Source organism: Lepisma saccharinum, chromosome 2 (genome assembly GCF_977018435.1).
Source record: "Lepisma saccharinum chromosome 2, izLepSacc3.1, whole genome shotgun sequence".
NCBI lineage: Eukaryota > Metazoa > Arthropoda > Insecta > Zygentoma > Lepismatidae > Lepisma > Lepisma saccharinum.
The window spans coordinates 87366353-87380995 of record NC_139230.1 but is presented as its reverse complement, the minus strand read 5'-3'; the positions used below and the strand labels follow the sequence as shown (position 1 = coordinate 87380995).

Here is a 14643-nt window from a genome sequence, read left to right as displayed (position 1 = left end):
AACAGTGGTCTGAATTACTAATCGGCACTGTTACGTGAGTTGATGTACGATAGTTGCATCCTCCACCCACCTCCGTGTCAGAGTGTTTTTCTCAACGCGCCAAGACGACAGAGGTCCCTGGTTCGAATCCTGGCGTGAGCACAGGTGTTCTTTGTGAGTGTTTCTTCTTCAATATCATCACTCATATTCGTATTAGCGATTAACCAAAAGTGATAGAAAAGCAAAGTAAAATAAACCAAATCAATGAGTAGTTGGATCATCCACAACAATGACGTCTACTGTTGTGCACAGGCGCTTCTGATTCAGGTAGGTTTCTTAATGACTTGCATCATGCAGAAAGGTATAAAAAAAGGTATAAAACATCAGAATTCAAAACATTTGTGGCATCTCATTTTCTAGCTAAAACATGCAAGGATGATGTTTTATTGAAAACCCAGCTTACTTCAGGCAATTAAACAATACCTGTGGTGACTAATACCATAAGTAAATTATTAAGCAAAAAAGGTCCGACCCTTCCTTCGGACTAGGCGTTCTCACCCGAAATGTCCATGCTACGCCACTGGTGATTGTAAAACTCATGTTGCCGCAAAGACTACATTGACAACAATGTATTTTCTCAGTATCTTATTCATGGTTCTTAGCCCTACCATCCTTGTAATCAAGTGTAGTATTCTATTAGTCATGTAATGACTGAGGATGGTGTTTTCCAGTGTTTCGATCATTTTGACCTCCATATGGCCAGTTCATTTGTTAAAAAGTTTGTGTTGTGCCAGTGATCCATATAATACAAAATGCACTATGTAGAAATTTCAGCAAAAAATGCAAACTCAACCAGGATTCGAAAACAGATCTCTGGCATACTGTGCCATTGCTCTACCAACTGAGCTAACAAAATAGCCTCATTGTTGGACCTTCAGGATGCGGGAAGACAACTTTGGTTGTGGACACCTTTTTGCTCGCGCCCAACTGGTTGGATTGGAAGAACAGGCATCTGTATGTTTTCTCAGTACTATTATAGTATGTGGGTGACACCTAAAAATCATATATTTTGCACTTTTTTACATTGCTAACGTACTATTTTGGATTGCGGAACATTTCCTAAGGTGAAATAATGCATTTCTAGCTAAGATAATGTCTATTTCTTATATTTACGAGTACTTACTGTTACTTGTTATTTCGATTCTGTAACACATTATGGCGGGCGATAGCGTACTGGTTCAGGGCACATCGTGCGAGTGTTTTGTCGATTTATGCAGTGTTGCTACCTCGTTCACTGGAAAATACCTACTTTTGTGCCGGGATTTGAAATTATGCTAATACCTCGCAAACCATTGATGTTAGCCTCACAAACCACTGACGTTAGCCCCACAAACCATTCACGTTAGCCCCAAAAACCATTCACGTTAGCCCCAAAAACCATTCATGTTAGCCCCAAAAACCATTGACGTTAGCCCCAAAAACCATTCATGTTAGCCCCAAAAACAATTTTCCGTAAGGTTAGGTTAGGTTAAGTTAGGTTAGGCAAGCATAGTTAAAAAAAACTAACAAAATTAAAAATACTCGACACGTCATGTTCTAGTGAAAACACGGCAAGGTTGAAACGCTGACTATGGGGTTACATCATCTAACATACTGAACATTGTGCCCTCGTGCAGAAAGCAAATGGCGGCAGCAGAAACAGCATGTCGGACAGAGATTTTCGCAGAAAACAACATGTATTCGCATTAAAATGGATCAAAACTACATTCACAAACTTCCACAACGCTACAGAAAATGATTTCCGTAAGTACTTTCTCCTGTAAATTTGAAGAAATCCGTCACCTCTATACTATAATGTTACCGTTTTCTCTAAAAGTTAGGAGCAACCGAAGTACCGGCAGCTGGCGAAACTGTACAAGGGACTGGGCATAGCCACGTTCGCTTCTGAAGTGATATCGCTGGACTGCTGCCTCCAAAATTCCCTAGTGGTCTTCGACGACGTAATCCCGGAAAACCAGAACGAGATACGCAACTTCTTCACCCAGGGTCGCCACAGAGGTACAGACTGCTTTTACCAAACAGCTGCTCCAGGACAACTCCAATCTTTTGTGCCTGTTTCGTCAGGATGCCACCAACCTCAAGCACGTGCAAACAGGACAGGCAGTAGTCTCCTCGTGCCTACGCTGATCGTCCAGAAACAGCGGTAGCATAGGCTTAGCCACGTTCGCTTCTGAAGTGATATCGCTGGACTGCTGCCTCCAAAATTCCCTAGTGGTCTTCGACGACGTAATCCCGGAAAACCAGAACGAGATACGCAACTTCTTCACCCAGGGTCGCCACAGAGGTACAGACTGCTTTTACCAAACAGCTGCTCCAGGACAACTCCAATCTTTTGTGCCTGTTTCGTCAGGATGCCACCAACCTCAAGCACGTGCAAACAGGACAGGCAGTAGTCTCCTCGTGCCTACGCTGATCGTCCAGAAACAGCGGTAGCATAGGCTTCGGGGCCAATAGCACCTGCCCTATCTCGATGACCTCCGCAACCATCCTCTCGAGGAAGTGCTTGGCTGCCTTGGGACCATGGTACACAAAGGACTCAGGGACAATGCGCCGGTCTCGCCACACCACAACATAGGCGAAACTCGAGGCCTCGTGGAGTTGGTAGGGGGTGGTGGAGGAAACATCAGGTTCGGGGTAGGAAGTAGACAGGGGTCTAAGGACGGCCTCAAAAACTGCCATGATAATGGCGGGGTTCTCTACCATAGCGCTCTGCATGTGGAAGCGCTCCAGAATGCCGGGTTTGGGTAAGACTGCCACCCCTGGCTTGTTGGCACTGTAGTAGAGCTTGTGGTGGGCGAGCTTCTTGGCGGCAATGTTGGGACCTCGGATTCGCTTGTACTCACGCTGCTCACGATTGTTGAAGGTGGATAAGCACCTGCAACATACCTCTATATGATGATCATCCCTGCTATGGGTCGAAATGAGCCGGGAGAGGGAACGAATGAGGGTGTAATGATGACGGGTTTCGTTTTTGATGAGTAGGAGATGAATTTCTCGTGCATCATCGACGTCTACTTTGCTCACCCGGATGGGGTAGACCAGGTTTGTACCCTCTATGAGGCCATAAACATTAACAGCCAGTCGCAGGTCCAAGAAGTCTCTCACGTGGGTCTCAAACTTGGGTATATCCGAGACTTCCATCGGGTAGTTGATCCCGACCATTGCATCCTCCAGCTCCGACTCGTAAGGCACATAGTGGCTAACTCGGTGCGGTTGGTCTTTCCAGTGGACCAGGTGCAATGCCGCAAGCACAGACCAGAGGAAGCACTTGGCGTCACTGTTCTGAATATTCAGAACAGCCTTCTTGGCCTTGATGTCAGGTGGCAGGTCAACATAGCTGGATCCAGAGAGGGGCGCGAACTTGGTCAGTTTGACGCAAAGTTCGTGAGACTCGCCACACAGCAAACCATGTGAGCCCTTAGCCTCATGCTCCTCCTGCTTGGCCACCAGTTCCTCGACAAACTTGCTGTAGATGTCCTCCAAGTTGTCAGCATTGCCTTGATGTTGTGGCAGAAGGAGTATATTTCATCGGTTGGCTTTTTGTACTGGCAATGTAGCGAAGCATAGAATTTGGTATGATGCATGGCCAGGATGCACGTAGCAGGATGTTGCTTTTGCTACTGGCTTGACGCGTTTGGCAGTTTGCACATCGGAGAGGGTAGCTTCTGCCTTCCTCTTGGTCGAGGTGGATGGCTGTGATATAGGTAATTCAGCGCTCTTGCAATTGAGTTGGTGCTGCTTGATATATGCAATTGTCAAGCTTTTACCACACTCAGAACACTGTTCGGTTGCACTTGTCACAGTGCTCACTTGCAATCACGACAGTGTCAAGCATAATTAGCACTTGAAACACTTTTTTCGCATGTAGGGCAAGTCTTCATGAGGCGCATGGTGCAGAGATTTTTTCAGGGTATGTTATTTTATACACAACATGCAGTACAGCAAAATGCAACACACACAATATTTATATACACATTTTCACAAACATTTTAAGTCGCTTGACACCCAAAGCATGCAGGCCACTTGCTTCTTTGTACACAGCACCTAGCAAGTCGGCTCTAACTGATGCATCATATATCTAACACTTGCACTACCGCATCCCCTTATTTTATACGCGCTTGCAGAAGCACCCTCGAGTTGATAACTGATGGCAAGAAGTGTCCAGGTTGCTTGTCACCTATACACTACAGCCCGCAGATCGGTAAGAACTCATAAGACATATAGCTAATGTGCATACTACTACTACTTTCCCCTTATTTTATACACACTTGCAGAAGCACCCTCGAGTCGATAACTGATGCCAAAAAGTATCCAGGTTGCTTGTCACCTATACACTATGGTCCACAGGTTGGCAAGAACTCATAAGACATATAGATAATGTGCATACTACTACATTCCCCTTATTTTATACACGCTTGCAGAAGCACCCTTGAGTCGATAACTGGCACCAAAAAGCATCCAGGTTGCTTGCCATTTATACACTACAGCACACTGCAACCTAGAGTTAATATGCGTTCTGCAGTATTTCCTATTATTTTATACATACTCACAGGAGCACTTCAAGTTGGCAAGCTCTCATGCAACAAATGTGTAATACGCCAAACCCCCTATTTATATACACATTTTCACAAACATTTTAAGTCACCAGACACCAAAAGCATGCAGGCCACTTGCTTCTTTGTACACAGCACCTAGCAAGTCGGCAATAATTGTTGCATCGTATATCTAACACTTGCCCTTGCAATACGTACTTGCAGAAGCACCCTCGAGTCAATAACTGACGCCAAAAAGTGTCCAGGTTGCTTGTCACCTATACACTACAGCCCGCAGGCCAGTAAGAACTCGTGCAATATATAGGTAATATGCATACTGTCACATTACCCTTATTTATACATGTCCGTGCGACCGCCTCAAATCGACAGGTACCAAGAGCGTCCAGGTCGTTTGCCACCTATATACACTACAGCCTACAGGTCGGTAAGGACTGATGCAACCTAGAGTTAATATGCATTCTGCAGTATTTCCTATTATTTTATACATACTCGCAGGAGCGCCTCAAGTTGGCAAGCTCTCATGCTACAAATCTGTAATACGCCAAACCCCCTATTTATATACACATTTTCACAAACATTTTAAGTCACCAGACACCAAAAGCATGCAGGCCACTTGCTTCTTTGTACACAGCACCTAGCAAGTCGGCAATAACTGATATATCATATATCTAAAACTTGCCCTTATTTTATATGCGTTTGGAGAAGCACGATCGAGTCGATAACTGATGCCAAGAACCGTCCAGGTTGCTTGTCACCTATATACTACAGCCCACAGGTCAGTAAGAACTCATAAGACATATAGCTAATGTGCATACTACTACATTCCCCTTATTTTATATGCGCTCGCAGAAGCGCAGTCAAGTCGGCAGCTGGCACCAAAAAGCATCCAGGTCGCTTGCCACCTATATACACTACAGCCTACAGGTTGGTGAGGACTGCTGCAACCTAGAGTTAATATGTGTTCTGCAACGATTTTAGCCACTAAAAATCGAAACTCGATAACCTCCCATACAGCCTCTCTCCCTATACAAAAAACATCTAATTCATATACAATCAAGTTATAGCCACTAGAAGTCACAATTCGACTACCTCCATGCAGCCTTTCTCCATATACAGTCGAAGAAGCCTTATTTATATTATATCCTCTTATTTAATTTCACAAATATTTCAATTCTTGTATGGACCCCTTGCCCCTTATACAATCGAACTATAGAAACTACAAGTCACAATTCGCTAACCTTGCATACTTACAATCCCCTATTCATACAAAAAAAAAGTGCTAAATATCCCCGCAATTCCCATGTTCCTTATGTCGGCATATTTGTTCTCATACCCTCTTTTACTTGCGTTGCTCAATTAACTTTTGCTAATTCGCGATATTTGGAAGAGGTGTAATGTAGAACAAGACATGGCGGCACAAGGAAAATGCAAATTAGAAATATTTTAGCAGTAACACGACGTCTTAAATTAGCTATGTTAACTCTAGGGTACCCTGTCATTCGTCTTCATCTAATTCTATTGCTAGGAGAATACGTTTTAAAATCGTTACGTACTGAAAAATGTTGACCTCATTTCCAACTCCTCCCAGTACACATGCTCAAATAGTATTTGCGTTTTCTACTAGATGGCGCTGGCAGCATCCTCATTCTTCAAATTAATACTATGTCTTCTTGCTTCTTATACAGTCGAATTATCAAATTTGCCATAACAAAATTAGTTTTAAGTTAATTTGCCTGTTTGTTTTTTTTAGGATAACAACTAAATACAATTCAAAATAAAATATAATATTGCATGTGTCTGAGTCGAACTGGGAAAACCTATCTCCTATAATGAAAGCCAGCAACACTTCACTCGCTTTCATGCACACGCTAACATTGAAAACGCATTTGTATATTTGCTTGCATGTAACAGGAAAAAGGAAGTGGAAGGCAATTATTGTGAAGGTCACCACACTCGAACGTTGTCCAAGATCAGTCTTTACACAAAATATCATAAGATAAACACATTTTCCAATACAGCAATATAAAAATCAGAGAAAAATGCATATACAGAATACAAACATTAAAATTAGACTTCACAGTATCTTGATCATGTGATGTGCACTGCTGATTTTTCAGGAAGTAAATTTATTTTTTTGTGAATGCACCTATACAGTGCTGTAATCACATTACAACATAATCATTTGCCACCTATCGGCAATTTGTAGTGGTTTATATTGTTGTTGAATGCATAGAATATTCTGCCCACATCCTCGTCGTACTCCGTCAAGATGCTATTCAACTGTATAATTAACAGACCGTTGAGGTTGGTTAGCATGGAAGGCAGGAGTTTCGTTAAAGCTCAACAACGACGATGTAGGCTGGACGAGCACTTCCATGGCTTGCTTTCGAAAACCAAACAGGTTCATAGACATGGTTATTTTAATATGTAACAGTCCGGCCAACAACCAAAGAAAGCACAGATGAGTCCCTATAAGATTAATTTAGTCAATCAAGATTTCTTGAATTTAAGACTCATCATTTGATAGCATTTGCCAGTACTGCCAAGTCACTAATTTTGTAGGTTGACTAAATACATAACACAAGATGAGTCGACAATATTAACGAAGCCACATAACCTGTGAGTATTTGCCATAAGATTAATCGCAAGAACACTCGTGTAAGATCACGGTTATAGTCACACTGTTCTAGGGGCACAACAACATCAATTAGGTTATATCGACTTGTAGAATATGAACTGACAATGCTGATGAGGTTGCCAGTTATGTTGAGGTCGGTTTAGGGTACAAAAGGGAGCTGAGTTGGTGGGAGGTTAGAAGATCAGCCCATCATAGACAGTGTTGCCAACTCCTAGATGTAGATTTGTTTAGACCAAAATATAACATAAAAGAATGGTGATTTTTTTCAGGAGCGGGTGGCAACACTGGGTGCATCATTTTCGGGGTGCCTTACACTGTAATTATTGTAAGGCTAAATTCAAGTGCATCATTTTCGGGTGGTCAAGTGGGGCACCTATACTACTTGTGTGCTATATTGTTTTTGGAGGCAGCAGCTTAAAATATGTGTTTTTATGCATTTTACAAACTTTTTGACATATTTTTATGCATCAGCCAATGCATGAGTTCCGGCTGTGACAAGCACACACTTCAAATCTACCTATTTTGAAAACAAAGACATTGAGCTCATCCATATCATCATTATACTATTGAAAATTGTGGCATTGTTAGTATCCTGAAGAGTGAGCTCTGTAAACAATGTTGTTCTTGAGCAATTCAAGTATAACTGGAGTTCTGGGTGACTCACTTGGTAGTAAAAGCTTGACCTACTACCATACGACTTGAAAACTCTGTGAATTTTTACATCTTTTTTATCCATATTTTTTTGGGGGGTGAAATGTATATTATAACCTTTCATCTTATGTGTTTATTATAGAGAAAACATTTTTATTTTTACTGTTATTAATTTTTATGAAAGTTCCAGGTGTGACACTCAAAGTGACCTATGTGAGTACCTCATCTGTTAACCCCATTTAACACCAAAATACTTACCTAATACTTTAAATCAACAATATAAGACAACCTCTTGAACTCCTAAATTTTAATAATAAAATTTATTTGTGAAAATTTCAAATTTATTGAACATTGCTTCTGCATTCAAGCCTTAATGTAAAAGGAAAACCTTTATCACCTTTGACATTACTCTTTGCTGTTAATCTATATTCTTAGAGCCATTCCAAGAAATGTAAATATCAAATTAGTACTCCTTAGGGTCCCACACTGTGGCCATGAGGTCTAAGATGTCAGACTTTGAGCTCGAGCTTTGGGACATGCACTGGTTTGAGTCTCCTTCTCCAGAGATTTCAGTCAATGTATGGGACCGGTGGCCACTCATTATCACCATCGCAAGGGAATTGTGGAGCTATGAATGAGTAACGTAACCTGGTCATGGAAACCTACAACAATGAATGGAGGTTTGTTGTGCCGACCACACATCACCCCGTAACTGGTTGGATGATCGCCCACTCACCTCTGCTGAGGTATGTGGGAGTGAGATCGGCAGTCAGTAGGTAGGCCTTGACCCTCAAGGGCTGTTGCACCATGGGTAAAAAAAAGTACTACACTATTCATAAAGGAATCTGCTTGAAAGTCTGTTTAACCATTTCATTTTAATGTGTGGAGGAGGAATGATTTTTCTTACCTCATTCACAGAAATCTCCCATTCTTTTTGACAAGCAATGTATTTCATACAAGATTTTCCAAATGGTTCCAGAAATGTCACTTTTATCAATTTTTTGTCCCAGATTCCGACTGAGAAAATCAAATGTACTTTTTCTTCATGTTAATTTTGTCACTAAGCAATTCCATGATCACAGACACCTGCCTGCAAGAGTCCTTCATCTGGTTCAATACCTGGGAACTTGAGATCAGACTCGTCATCATCAGAATCAGAAAAAAGTACCTATCTGCAACATCCAATACTAATCCATGAGTGCACATCCCGCTGCAATGCAAGGGGTCCCGGGTTTGAATCCCACTCGGGCATGGTTGTTTGTGAACGTCCATTCATCAATTTCATCATTTCATCACTCATTCCCATTTTCGCAAATTAGCCAAGAGGCACAAAATGTGAAGTAAAATAAAATAAATAAATCAAATCAAATCAATAATCCATGAGTATTTTATGACTGGCTAGATTCTGTATTTAGTTCATATCACACTTGATATCCCTGATATCTCTTTGTAATCAAGGTGATATTAGCTGTTACACCACTTTCTATCACACATGGTACTGTAGTTTTGAATATAAAATACTCGTATGCCAAATTAATTCTTACAGTGAGGTAAGAAAGAAATTTTTCATATAATTTGATGCTGTAAGCAGAATTCCATTAAGAATCTGATTAATTATTCAGCTGGGGATAATATAATAGTTATCTAGGTTAGTCTAAATTCTGATCTTAGACTTATTGTTGGTCACATCTGGAACCCTTATTTGACAGTTAAAACTAACTGAGAAGAAAGGATAGGCTTTGAGTCAGGTGGGGGAGTTATGAAACTCATTCGACTGTAATTTGGTGTTAAACTGATTACTCATTTTCATAGAAATGAAATTTTAAGAGAACTTTAGTTCCAGGTGTGACATAACCAGATCAATCATTTCAATGAACTCCTACATTTGCAAAAATTCAAGCACAATGAAATTTCACATCAACTGTTTTTTGTCACCATATTGTTTTGACAGGAAACAACTGCTCAGCTGTTCCTGACAGTGTTTCCAACTTACTACTTTTTGATACATAAAAACCCCTTGATGTGTGTTACTGAAGACTTACTTAAAACTAAAACATAATTGAAAATTTAAGACATTTTGAGATTGGTTCATCAAAATATAAACTTTAAGCTTTGATTTAATGCTGTTTAAATAGTATTTGGACTAACTTTACTTCTTTGAAGTAGTAGGATCACTTTGTCATGGATTGGCTGGCATATTTACATGTCAAGTAGAAAACCTTTTATTTGCATGTAAATATTCAACCTTGAACACGGTTTAAAAAAAAATGGAAATTCTTGTGCTGACTAATATCCTTTCCCATGCTAATTTAGTCATCTAAAAATTGTATATCTATTTTCAGTCGTGCAATGAAAAGATCACGACACATGAGGGCACGAGGCAGAGCAGTCAGACAGAACTTGATTGAAGAGGGAGAAGAATTTCTGAATGATGAATAAGTCAAAGAAAAGGACACATGATACTGTACATATACTGTACATGTTGCAAAAGAGAAAGTAATACCAATTATTTTGTGCATTCTCATACGCACATGTTTTTGTCTGGAAATGCACTCTTTCATGATCCTGAAGAAAAGATGAATAATGAATTGGCATCTTAATTTTTTTAGAAATTATTAAAATCTCTTTATAAAAAAACTTCTAACTGTATCACAGTGATCTACATTTCAATGTATCCATTCGTTATATTTTCATACTTGAAATCTATCCATGTTTTGAACAAAGAATGTCAAGATTTGTGTAAAGCATGAACATGTTTAAGTTTTCTGGTCCCTAATTTTATGAATAAAATTGTGGAGCAATTCTTCAAGATTCCTAGATTTTACATTTTTCTACTTTATATATATTCAGTATTGAAATTTTAAAAAAAAAACTTCTTGAGAGTCCTTATAAAGGAATATGCTACAATTTTTTTTTCTGGATTTTACATTTGCCTGCATTTAAGGTCTTTTCTCTTTAATGATTTGAAAAAAAACATAGAGACTGTATTTATGAATATGCTGAAGTAACAATATTACTATGAACTGTATACAAGATTAGTACATATTGATAAAGTCATATTTATGTTCTAAAAATAAAGATGTGGTAAATGTTATATTTCAACTTCATTGATTTAGCTCAGTGTTTTTAATCTATTTTGTTTACATGTAAATAAAATACAAGCATGGTCTGAAAAAAATTCATGGCCTAACAATGAAAGAACAAATTTATAATCTGAAAATTATTTTAATTTTTACTGTAATCAATACATTTATTCCAGCAATGCTTCAACACCAATAGACATTTTCCATAAGGTCTGCAAAATACCCCTCTACAGTTGCAATTGCCTCTCGATTCGATTAGAAATGTTGACCAGCATGGAAAAGTTTGACTTTTGGGAACAGTCGGAAGAAGCTACATCTCGAAAATAGGGTGGATGTTCCAACAATTCATATTTCAAATCCCTTTGTGGGCAAGTGCATTGTCCTGATGAAAAAAGTATTTTCTGTCTGCAAATTTTTACATTTAATCGGTATAAAGATTGGAACAGTATTCTCTGGTTATTGTTTTACTCATTTAATGATAATCAATAAATAAAATCTCTTTAGCATCCAAAAAGACCAATGTCATAACCTTTGTTGCTGATGGAACTGACATTTTTTTAGAGGGTGGGGATGAACTGCTGGCTTCTATCCACTGTTTTCACTGCTGTTACGATTCTGGTGTGCTCAAGTCTCATCTATAGTTATAAAATGCACAAACTCAGTTTTATTCTTGTTAAAATCATCCAAGCATTGTTCAGAGTTTTTCATAGAAGTGTGTTCTTTGATCTGCTGGTAGCAAGCATGGCACCCATCTTGTGCAAAGCTTTTTCATTGGTAACACTATAAAGCCTTGTTTACATGTTTAATAAAACACTCAAAATGTTGCAAAAAATTATTGTGAATCTTAGTCTGAAGAAGTCCCTGTTAGAGGATGGAAACACTACATTTATAGTGTCTTAGTTTACAATAAATTTTGCCTTGGTCAGCATTTCGAGTGGTTTATTAAATCTTTTTCATGTGCAATTTTTCATGACAAATATACCCTACATATTCTTTCAAAATACCTATAGCCTCAGCTATTTCACATACTTTAAATCACTGGTCATCTAATAAGAGAGGAGGTTTGGAATAAGGAGTATGGGGAAGACCACAGAAAAGATATGCAAAGTGCTTAGGAAAGTGGGCATTAAAACTTACAGGAAAGGAGGGAGAAGCATCTTAAGAATAGCGAAGAATGCAAACAAGGAAAAAAAAACCAGAGAAGTGGAAGAGGAAGGGATTATCTACAAAGTGAAGTGTAAAGAATGTCAGAGTGTATACATAGGAGAAACGAAAAAGAGACTGAAAAACAGGTTGAAACAACATAGGGATGATGTACGACTTAAGAGAGAGAGAAATGCGATATTTAAACACACGAGAGAAACAGGACATGACATAGAGTGGGATGAGGCTAAGCAGATAGGAAGGGAGAAGAGAATACTAGTGAGAAAATGGAAGGAGGCCAAGGAAATGGAGAAGAAAGGTGAAGAAGACACAATGAACTGGAATGGGGGACTGAAGATAAACAAAGAATGGAAGAAGGTGTTAGAAAGAGTGGAAAGGACAAGAGAGAAGAAGGAAGAAGAATGAAGGAAAAGGAGCATGAGATAAAGAGTCTAACCACATTCCAGATGAAAGAAAATGATGTTAAGTCTTTCAGGTGAAAGTACAGTTGACAAGGGAAAGCCACCTGCTAGAATGTCCCAAAATAACTTTCTAATAGTCTGGAGGGGAATAATTTTTGTGTATATATATCGTCCTGTTTTGTACCTTGTTACATTTGTACTTGGTGCAGAGTCTGAAGAAGACCTTGCTAGATGGTTGAAACGTTACGTTTAGTTTATGTTTTATAATAAAATAAATTTCTGCCTTGGTCAGCATTTTGAGTTTTTCAAGACAATTATGTAATATCTTAAGTCTTTTTCCAAGAAACTAATCACAAGTGCTTTTCACTGCTTTGCCTTGCAGCATTATAATTTGTTCACTACCATGATCAATGAATTACCCAATAATAACATACTAAAATTATACCTTCTTTATTCTAAAAAGAAATGTGTTCTCTAATAAATTTTAATCCATCTACAATAGTGTATTTGTTCCTTTCACAAAAGTAACACTCGACATAAACACAATTCCATTTCTTTTGGATAAGATTATGTTGGAATCACCTGTTTCCCAAAGAGAATGGCCAGTATGATTATCGTAATAGATAAAGGCATGAATAAAGTTAGCCCCAGTTAGCCCCCCCCCCCCCCCCCCCCCGATTGGATGTAAGAAACTATGCCTATGCACAGAGGTCAGCCTGATTTCCAGATGCAAAGACACAAATAAACTTGAAACTGATACTTTTATATCACAATGATACAGTTGGTCCAATATTTAAATTTCACTGAAGTAATTAGTGATAACAATAAGACTAAATTCGTGGCTTTTAATCCAAGCAGAAAAAATGTTTTGTGTTACACAATCAGCCTACATTGATGAAACAGAAAGAGCAAATTCTTGGGTGTTGCAATTGATTAAAAATTAATATGGATAAAAAATTTTACAAAACATGTAAACATACACACCTCATCAACTTTCCATAATTTGTAAGAAATTGCGAACATATATATGTATGTATACATGCAGTACCAGCCAAAATGTTTTGACAATATTAATCAAAAGAGCTCAAATTTCCAGAGTAGAAATCTGGCAGTAGATGTATCTTGTACACAGGAAAAGAATATTGGTACATATGGATAACATTGACATACTTGGAGAATTCATGAAACACATAACTCTTAGCCATACCCTCTTTAATAGACGAGAAAAGTGTGTCAACTGAAAAAAGATGCAACTTTCAAACTATAGTTCTGGGTGTGCTATTTAGTATATTGTAATATTACAGTTATTACAGTAACTAAATGAATAAACGTTTCCACACATAACATGCAGAATTTAAATTTGTGATATTTTACCTGCCCAAACATTAATTATATCCTTCATTTTAACCAGCACTTGAAGTGGAAATTGCTAGCGGGAGGGAGTTTGGTAGAGCCTTTGAGTATCTCATATGGTTTAACATGGCAACAGTGAAGACAACTGGAGGGATCCTTTGTGAAAATTTTGCTAGCTGGGAGATATCATCCCCCTCAATTCGAGCACTGATTTTTACTCAAAGTGTGCAAATTCAAGAGCTATTGTATAAAATGACTAGTTCGTGTCTGGCAAGTCCTTGGGTGAACAATTTATCAATTAAAGGTTGAATCACATGGAACTGGATTTCCTACTGGAATGCCCTTTTTGGTGCTGGACTTCTTAACAGGCTAGAAATAATGGCTGTAGACTGGTTGCCAGACTGGTTTTGGCGACTAGACTGTGTAATAATTGCAACTTATCTCTGATGAGGTAACATGCTTTACCATGTAATGATAATCTGTGAGTTTGGCAACAAACAGTGGTTTTTGTCTGTGATTTCTGGAATGTTGGTTGTGCAATTATGTTTCTTTGTTGCTCGATAAAGAAAAGAAGCAGAAATGAGGTGCATTCGTGTTTACTCATATTTATGAATTTATCTACAGCAATGAGATTTGTACATGACAGGTGTGATTAGCTAATAATGAAAATCTTTGTTATTAAGAGTGAATTAAATGTTTGACATATTTAATTGAACAACAATACTGTGAATCTCATGTATGAATACATAACCAAGTTGATC

General features: G+C 38.6%; 1 long non-coding RNA gene across 2 annotated transcripts in view; it reads left to right on the top strand.

Moving 5' to 3' along the window:
• Positions 1-10333, top strand: part of LOC145984461 (uncharacterized) — a 144873-nt gene extending 134540 nt beyond the window's left edge. For both annotated transcript variants that reach the window (XR_014441320.1, XR_014441319.1), the window contains exon 3: positions 10224-10333. This is a non-coding gene — a long non-coding RNA (uncharacterized LOC145984461). The remainder of the gene's footprint in view (positions 1-10223) is intronic.
• The last annotated feature ends 4310 nt before the right edge of the window (positions 10334-14643 follow it).